At 40.9% G+C, this 9,851-nt stretch overlaps 1 non-coding gene across 1 annotated transcript; it reads left to right on the top strand.

Annotated features, from left to right (window-relative positions):
- Positions 1–2,597: 2,597 nt before the first annotated feature.
- Positions 2,598–2,704, top strand: LOC120280929. Its single transcript, XR_005542450.1, has one exon. It is a non-coding gene; the product is annotated as a small nucleolar RNA R71 (small nucleolar RNA).
- Positions 2,705–9,851: the final 7,147 nt, after the last annotated feature.

Here is a 9,851-nt window from a genome sequence, read left to right as displayed (position 1 = left end):
AGTATTCCACACAGCGTGGACATTCACAAGCCCGACTCACAGGGGCAAGAGCATGCCCATGTGCCTTCTCGGGATGGAGAGAGCTCTTCTATAGAGTTTTGCACGGGTGTGCAGAAATTACCCACGCCGTGCATTTTTCACAAGTTCACCCACAGGGGCAAGTCCACACCCCTTGTGTGCTCTCGGGATAAGTTGCCAAGTCTCTACGGAAATTACCCACAGGCGTGCGAAAGTCACGAGGTCACTCATTGGGGCGAGCCCTACGCCCCTGTGCCTTATCTGGATGAGCTCGCAATACAGATCCACGGGCGTGTGAAAATTCCACACGCCGTGCGTTTTCCCTGGATGCCTTAAAACCTCTGAAGGCTCTATAGAAAATTCCTGAACAAGTTTACACACTCAGAGCCTTCCCTATTATGCAAACTATACCAGCGAAAAAGACATAAGAGATAGCTCAAACGACCAAAACTTAGCTAAATCCATATAAAAACACACAATGAAATTAAAACCCGCAATAAAATCACAGCAAAAGCATCTAAAAATTAAGACACCAATACTCAACACTTTATTCGTGCAAACACTAAACTACTAACTAAGAAAATAGTAAACACTTGGGTTGCCTCCCAAGAAGCTCTTGTTATATGTCACTAAGCTTGACGTACCTTGTCTTACCTCACGGGGGTTCATAGATGAAGGTTTTCCTCTTACCCATAGCTTGACAGCATGATGAACAAAATCTCTTAAAGGTAGAGGGGGAGTTATCGGGCTTGGGACCACCTAGCAATGGTGCATCCAATTTGTTCGATTCACGCGCATCTCCAACAGCCTTGGAGTATTTCCGGTGGCGTCTCCTCGACCTCTTCATTTTCCGAAGCACCTTCTTCAGGATCCCCGGAGTAGATGGTACTTCTTCAGTCAAACCAAGCATCATAACTTCTTCATTTTCCACCTCTTGGTCAAACAAACCCTCGTACGGGTCCGGATTGAACATTTCCTACATGTATTCATCAACAATCTCATCAGTAGTGTCTAGAAAATACAAAATATCATCAAAATCAAGAGAATGATGCATGGCTTCAACAAGGCGGTATGTGACTTGTCATCTCCAACTATCAATGTTAGCTCTACGCCGTCCATGTCAATCAATGCCTTGGAAGTCTGCAAGAATGGTCTCCCAAGTATCAAAGGTACATCCGCATCCTCATCGATGTCTAGCACCACAAAATCTACAGGAAAAATGTACTTGTCCACCTTCATAAGCACATCTTCGATAATACCCCTCGGATGTCTCATCGTTCGATCTGCCAATTGCAAAGTCATCCGAGTGGATCTAGGCTCGCCCAAGCCTAGCTTCTGAAAGAAGGTGTATGGCATGATGTTGATACTGGCCCCTGAGTCCGCCAATGCCATTTCTTCACCCAAATTGCCAATATTACACGGAATAATGAAGCTTCTTGGGTCTTTCTTCTTATTCGGTATGTTCTTTTGCAACACCGGCGAGCAAGACGCATCTAAGATCACTGAAGTACTGTCCTCCAACTTCCTCTTGTTAGTCAACAAGTCCTTCAAGAATTTTGCATACTTAGGCAGTTGGGCCAATGCCTCAACAAAAGGAATATTGATGTAGAGTTGCTTGAACAAACTCAGGAACTTCTTGTATTGTTCATCAACTTCATCATTCTTCAATCTAGAGGGATAAGGGATTCTTGGCTTGAAAGATGGGGGTACCACCTCCTTCTCTTTGCTTGCTTCCTCCTCAACCTCTATAACCTCGGGTGCGTGTTTATTGGGCCTCTCACTCGGAAGCCTACCTTCAACCTCATGACTACTTCTCAAAGTGATCGCCTTCACAGGCTGTCTAGGATTAGACTCGGTATTACTCGGTAAGCTTACTTGTGGCCTTTTCGATAGAGACTTCGCAATCTTCCCCACTTGATTTTTAAGATTGTCCAAAGAGGCGGTGTGGTTGCAAAGTGTAGCCTCGACTGATTGAAAGCTTGTATCTGATGATTGCACAAACCTAGTTAATGCCTTCTCCAAATCGGTCATCGGGTCTCCAAACCTGAAACTCAGTTTTACATGTTGGGGCATGTTGTTGTTGGAAACCCGGTGGCCCCATAGCCTTTTGTGGACCTTCGTTACTCCACGAAAAATTGGGATGATTCTTCCAACCCGAATTGTAGGTGTTGCTATATGGATTCCCATGGTTCCTCATTGCATTACCCATAAAATCAACATTCTCAACCGAAGATGCATCACTAGTAGAGATTGGGCAATCGGAGGGAGCATGTCCTCCACCACACCCGGTATAAGTAGTCATAGCCGCCACTCTATTTGAAGTTAGAATTTCTAACTTCTTACTCAATGATTCCACTTGAGCCGCCAATGAAGTTACTGCATCTTTCTCATGGAGCCCGGCCACCTTTTACTTCTCCCTAGCATTCCATTGGTAGCTATTTAAGCCCATTTCTTCTATTAGTTGACGGGCCTCACCGGGGGTCTTGCTACCTAAGGTACCTCCTACTGCCGCATCCAAGAGTTAACTTGTACTCAGATTCAACCCGTTCTAAAAGGTCTAAACAATCATCCACTCCGGGAATCCATGTTGCAGGCACTTTCTCAAGAGCTCTTTGAACCTTTCCCACGTCTCAAATAGAGACTCCAATTCTGACTGTACAAAGGATGACATCTCATTCCTAAGCTTTGCAGATTTTCTGGGAGGAAAATATTGGCCCAGGAAAGTTTCTACCATCTTCTCCCATGTGGTAATCGATGCTCTAGGTAATGAGTGTATCCACTGCTTCGCTCTCCCTTTTAAGGAAAATGGGAAGGCTCTTAACTTGATGGCATTATCCGTCACCCTGTTTATCTTAAGAATATCGCACACCTCGAGAAAGTTCTCTATATGACTGTTTGGGTCCTCATTGGCGATACCATTAAACTGTGCGGATTGCTACAACATGTGGATGAATGCCGGCTTTAGCTCGAAGTTCTGAGCTATAATAAGGGGACGCACAATACTCGATTGTGTCCCCAATACTGAAGGTCTGATATAATCGGATAATGTCCGCTGCTGCTCATTCTGTTCTGCCATGTTTTCAGATTCTTCTACTTCCAAATCAGCTAGATGAGACGGTACTTACACAGGTTCTTTCCCTTTTTCTTCTAAGTGTACGTACAAGCTCGGGATCTCTTTCAATCAATATTGAGGAGTTCCCTCGGATCATAACCTGGAGCTGCACCAAAAAGAAAGAAAAAAAATCATAACGATGATAGAATCAAAAGAAATGAACCAGAATGAATGAATAAATAGCTAAGAAAACAAAGTGCAAAGTATCTCTAAACGCCTACTCCCCGGCAAAGGTGCCAAAAACTTGACAATGCCCTTTGCGTATGTCCCGTAAGTGCATGGGTTTGTCGAAGTAATAAAATCCCAGATGAGTGGGGTATTGTATCCACAGGGAGTAAGGAATAAAAACACTTAAATTGTTTCTTAACTAAGTGAAAGATGAATAGTGATATGTGTGACAAAGATGTGAAATAACAAAAGTAAAAGAACAAGAAAGAGAGCACAAGTTAAAGAGAATGCAAGGCAATCGATATAAATAGGATATCCGGATATTGTTCCGCCTAGGACAATCGTTTCAAGTGCAAGAACCCTCTATTATACTTTCTAACTGATGCAATAATGAGTCGTCGAGATCCTTAAATAGATGGTCCCAAATCTAAGGTCAACCATGCCTAACTCTATACATGTCCCGTGAGGAGAAATTCAATAACCTCTTAACCTCACACTCGTATAGAATTGCAATAAGTTCTAGTGATTTCAAGTGATAAATCCTCTTCCTAGATCTAGACCTAACCCTTTGGTTCAGGTGGAAAGGTCCCTAGCCACAATTAAGCCGTAAGTGCTAAAATCACTTCAGCGCTTCACTCCGTTGCACCCGCAACTAAGCCCCAACGGAAGGTCAACCTCTAGCCCATTCACTCTACTATAACAGCAAAGCACTTGAGGAAATGGAGGTAGAATAAATCACACCGGAGTGGGAAAGGGGACGCTCCGCTACCTCTCGACTCACCCTCTCAACCCTCTCCAATCTATCTTTGTCTAACTCTCGTGGTGTGTCACTCACTCACAATGGTTACCAACAAGAAGTCTCAACCCTAGTGTCACTATAACGGAGTATTCATACAATCAAGCATTCAAGATTGGAACTCAAATAAAACATCAATTAATTGAAAGCATAATAAAGAGATTCAATGAAACGAATACATCCTAGGATTCACAAATACCTAAGTACCCACTAGGGGGTTTAACTCTCCATGGAGCTAATTATAATCAATGAAATCAAATGTAAAAGCAAAGAATCCATAGAAAACACCCTTGATAGTGGTGGCGATTTTCTTGTGGAGGGTCCTCTACTCATCCAAGGGTCCCTTTGTCCGGCCTAGGATACACCTCGCCGGATCGGTGCCGACGAAAGCTCTCCCACTAACCTTTCTTCCAAAATGGAGCACGATGTAAGAGCCATAGAACCTCTCCGAATCCCTAGCCAATACCTCTCAAAACCCTATCCAAAGCCCTATCTCAAGTTGGGGAAAAGATGTAGAAAAGAATACTGAAATCGGGGCTGAAATCAAATTTTTAAAGGGCTGGAATCCGGAATCCACACGCCCATATGGATTTTTTACATGGGCCATGTGGAATTAACGCACTCCTGTGTGGATTCTCTATTTTCATCCATCTTTGGCCGGTTATGAACAGTACATGCTACAGTGTTAAAGCTACAGTACTAGGCCGAAACACTACCGAATCCATGCTTTCATCGAGGTAACGTAAACGGGCACACGTTTACGTCGTAGATCGCTTTGCTTTTTCAATAACGGACATGTTGGTGGAGATCTTGCTATACATGCACAAGCCGGAATGCTTGAATGTGACTGCCCTTGTGCCCCTCTAAATCGTTGTGCTAACTTGAATATAATAAGGTTGGCACACATTCCCGTATTTCGAACCCGACTTATATATTCGCATTTGAACCTTCTCAAGATTTCCTCCAAATGGTGCATTTACGATCCACATTGGCTTTTTTATCTAATATTCGGCCTCACAATCCTATTGGCATGAAAGTAACATAAATACACACATATTAGCGTTAAAACCCGATAAAAGTATTGCTCATCATCAGGAAAGAACACTTCGCATTCTTATCGCACAAGCACTTATCAACTTTTATATTAAATTTTAATTGAAATCTAATGATGTTAAATTCAATTAAGCGTTCCTATTATCTTGTATTCTATTATAGAGAAAGCTAAGAATTCATGATTGATGTACTTGTGTTATGAATCGAAAGATCAACCTAGTATTGACAAGCTACAATTTAAGGGGATCACAAGTCCACCTAGAACTAGTGTACTTTGGAGTTGAGATTTATCCTCTTGTGAACCTTTTGAGTGTGTTAGCATCAAATTCCTTGTGTAATGCAATCATAGGGAGTAGTTTTAAGAAGAGATTCTGAGTTTACTTCTTATGGGATTAAAGGTAATTGGTTTAAGAGAAGAATTGCCTATTCTTTGAATTTATGTTTTTCTAGAAAGAGTTCATAGAGTACATTCCAGTCATAAGGTAGTCTATATCAGCACTGTATATGATCGGTTACTATTTATCTTGAGAAATAAGATAGTATATGATTTAGGAACTCTGTTGGATCAACTAGATTGCAAGATTTTATACAACCATTGTCTAGCACCGAATAAACCTGACAACGGCCTTTGCGTGTATACCGCAAATACACGGCATTGTCTAAGTAATAATACCCTTGTGAGTGGGTAGTCGTATCCACAGGGAATAGTGATTAGAAACACAAGAATTGCTATTTAACTAAAGTGGTGATGGATCGATAATGGTGTGAACAATATCAATATGAAAAGAAAATAAAAAGAACAAGAAAAGGAGACACTATAAAAAATGAGAGGAAAGGTAATCGATAGAAAGTGGGGCACCCAGACATTGCTCCCCATAGGACTATTGCTTCAAGTGCAAAACCAACTATTATGTCTCCTAATTGATGTTTAATGAGTCATGGAAATCCTAAAATACACGGTCCTAAACCTAAGGTCAACCGTGACTAACCCTACACTATGCGCCGGTGGAGAAATCGCTCAGTCTCAACACCTCACACTGTGCAAAGTTGCTTAAAGCTCTAAGGGCTCCAAGTGATAAACCCTATTCCCTAACATAGATCTCACCCTTTGGTCCAGGTGAAAAACCCCTAATCATAATTAAGCCTCGGATACTAAGGATTACTTCAACGCTTCACTCTGTTGCTTGCGCAACTAAGCCCCAACGGAGTTCGTTTCTTAGCACTTCACTATATTGCGACCTCAAAGAACACTTGGAACATGCAGGTAGGATAAATCTTGCTTTGTCTAACCCTCATGGTGTGTCACTCACTCACAAGGATTACCAATGTAGGCTCTCAACCCTAGTGTCACTCTAAGGGAAAACCCATTCGACAAGCATTCAAGATTAGAACTCAATTAAAGACATCAATTAAAAAAACATAATAGCAAAGTCAAAGAAAAAATATCATCCTAGGGTTTACAAGTCCAAGTACCTACTAGGGGTTTAGCTCTCCATGGAGCAAGATACAATCAATAATGAAATTGAAAAGTTAAAGCATGCAATCTATAAGTAAAACCCCCTTGTAGTCCATATCGATGGTCTTGTGGAGCATCCTCGTCTTCTCCAAGGGTTCCCTCGTCAAGCCTAGGGCACACCTCTTCGAATCGATGCTAATGAAAGCTCTCCCAATAACTATCTTCCAAAGGAACACTGTGTTGAAGGCTGTAGAACCACTCCAAAAACCTTACCAAAGCCTCTCCAAACTGTAGCTGTGAGTGCCTCCAAAGATGGAGAAAAGATGAGAAAAAGATAGGGTAAAGATCCTCAAAATGGGCTGAAGTCACAGCTTTAAATAGGTTGGAATCGGGCATCCACACGGGCGTGTGGAATTTCCAGACACCCATGTGAATCTGCAGGAATTGATTTTTCAGCAGCCTATGAACAATAACTGCTACAATACTCTGCCAAAATACTCCCGAATCCACACTTTTCATCGAGCCAACATGAACGGGCACACATCCATGCGGGTAGATCGCATTGCATCTTCAAATAAAAACATATTTGATGACAATCTTGCTAGCATTACACAAGTCGGAACACATGAGTGTGACTGCCTTTGTGCCCCTCCAATTTGCATATTCCCTTGAACACAATGAAGGTCGGCACACACTCACATGTCTTTGAGCACAACTTGTGTCTTCACGTGTGTTCACTTCAAAATTTCATCAACAAAGTGCATTCGTAATCTACTTTGGCTTCTTTCTTTCAAACTTGTCTCCACAACCCTACATGCACAAAAAGAATACAAATACACATGTATAAGCGATAAAATCTGAGAAAGGTAATGCTCATAGTAAGAAAAGATTACTTCGTATTACTAATACACAAACACAAGTGCTTATCAAAACCCTAAGGTAAGTCTATTTTGTCACCCTTTTTCATGCTTTTTTAGCCGTATTTTCTATTTGTGTTCTAATTCATAGTTTTTCCTTTATATTTACACTCCACTATTTTAATTAGGTTAATTTTTGAATTTAGAGTTAGTATTAGTATTCTCTAGTTCCCTGAAGATAAATAACCTTGCTTCACAATGCTCTATATTACTTGACCAGCACATACACTTGCGTATAGTAGATGACTATGATTTCCCTATCAGGAGGCATTTATGGAAGATACATGGTGATTTATCATCAATCCGGGTTGGTGACACTTAAGACCATTTCTATGCTTTTATTTGTTTTCATTGTCTCATTTGGATTGTATGATTGTTCTCCATTAACAAAGAACTAAACTTTATGGTATTTAGGCATAGGTAGAACCCAGGGTTTATTTTTTTTTATGACATTTGTTGTACACCATTAATCTTGTATTGACTTTTCTATTACTTTTGAATTCAATTGTGTGTTGTAGACCATTAATCTTGTATTGACTTTTCTAATACTTTTGAATTCAATTGTGTGATGTAGACCATTAATCTTGTATTGACTTTTCCATCATAAAGTACCTAGCAATAGGGTACTTTGGAGAATTCCTCTCCCTCAATCCTCCTGAGTGAGTTAATGAGTTTTTCGCATTTTTTGTAATCATGTGGAATAGATTTTAGGAGAAATCGCAGGTCTATTGCATATTTGGATTAGTGGAAATCTCTTTCTAAGAAGGATTACCTAATTAAGAAATTTTTGTTAACTCATATTGAGATCTCACACACTATAATGCGATTGTGTGGTGACTGTATCAACATGGTAAAGATTTAGTTACTTCTCATTGATAAAGGGCTTGAGTAGACTTATTTTCTATATGTTTTACATGCATTGACCGTCATTTTTTTACCATGGTTTATGTCTCATATTATGTATTTGGTGTTCTTTTGTGCAATTAGGTTGTGAATGCCTTGAAGTGTCAAAAAAAAGCAAAGATAGGCTATAAAGACACATTGTTGGGAGTTATTGTTCAATTCAAAGACTAAGACACGAGAGGAGTTCATGAATGTGGAGATGTGTGCCAACTTCCAAGGAAATTCAAGCCAATTTGCTAGTTGGAAAGGCACAAAGGCAGTCACATCTTCATGCTCCTACTCTTTGTGAAGAATGCAAGACCTTTCAAGGATGAGTCAATGAAGAAAAGTCTTATAGCCTACTACATGGACGTGTGTCCGGCCATGTGGTCTTAAGAGAGGAGTGTTTGGACCGTGGTTGTGAAGAGAGACTGTAGCTAAGTACTGTAACAAAACATTGAAGCATTTTTTGATAGTAGTACTGGCGTAGAATTACTGTTCACACGGTCACATGAAGGCACGTGACAGCCACGTTTTGTGATTATAAATAGGCTGATCGTCCTATTCTTTGGGGACTTTTTGTGGGGCTTTTTGCGAGCACTCTAAGGGCAAGGCGGCTAGAGTTCTAGAGGAGGTCTTTGGCAATATTGGAGGCCGTTCTTCACCAACTTTGATCGATCTTCTCTCCATCATGGCATCAAGGGGGCCTTCGGCAACATAGCTTCGGAAGAGAATTCTTCAAGACATTGATCGGCCCATTAAGAACATCATCATGAATTCAAGGGGGATTTTCTCTATGGTTTACATTGGTATTCATTGTATTAATCTTTGCTCTGTAACTTGCCCCATGGAGGGCTAAACCCTTGTAGGTATTTGGGTATGTGAACCCAAGGATCTTATCTTTTGTATTGATTTGCTTTATGTTTCTGTTAAATCCGAGTTGATTTGAGTTTTAATCTTGTTTTCCCATTGCTTGCATGTTGTAATGATCCTTGTGATTGATTTTCTGTGCTTGATTTGTTACTTTGATGAGAGAAAGGTTTCCATTAGAGTTAAAACTCCAATGTTAAAGAGGGTTGAGAGGGTGAGTCACGAGATAGTGGAGTGTCCCCTTTCACTTCCGATGAGTGTTTCATATCTCCGTATTCCCTAGAGTGTATGCAACCATATTTGGTGTGAGGCATGAGATTGAGGGATTTCTCCACCGGGACCTTGTAGGGGGGAGGGATCTTCTACCTAGAAATCGGGTTAGATCTATCTCTAGGAATCGGTTTCACTCTTAGGTATCCCTTGAGATTATTGTGGTTGTATGGGGTATGAGGTGTTGAGATTGAGCGATTTCTCTACCCGGACCGGAGGCTTGGAGGTAAGGGCTAGTTGTTCTTGGATTACCTCGACTCATTAAACTCAGTTTAGAAGCATTTAGCAAATCTTGAGTTTCATGTTAGA

The sequence above is a fragment of the Dioscorea cayenensis genome, chromosome 2 (assembly GCF_009730915.1).
Source record: "Dioscorea cayenensis subsp. rotundata cultivar TDr96_F1 chromosome 2, TDr96_F1_v2_PseudoChromosome.rev07_lg8_w22 25.fasta, whole genome shotgun sequence".
Lineage (NCBI taxonomy): Eukaryota > Viridiplantae > Streptophyta > Magnoliopsida > Dioscoreales > Dioscoreaceae > Dioscorea > Dioscorea cayenensis.
This window is presented reverse-complemented; position numbering and strand designations above follow the sequence as displayed.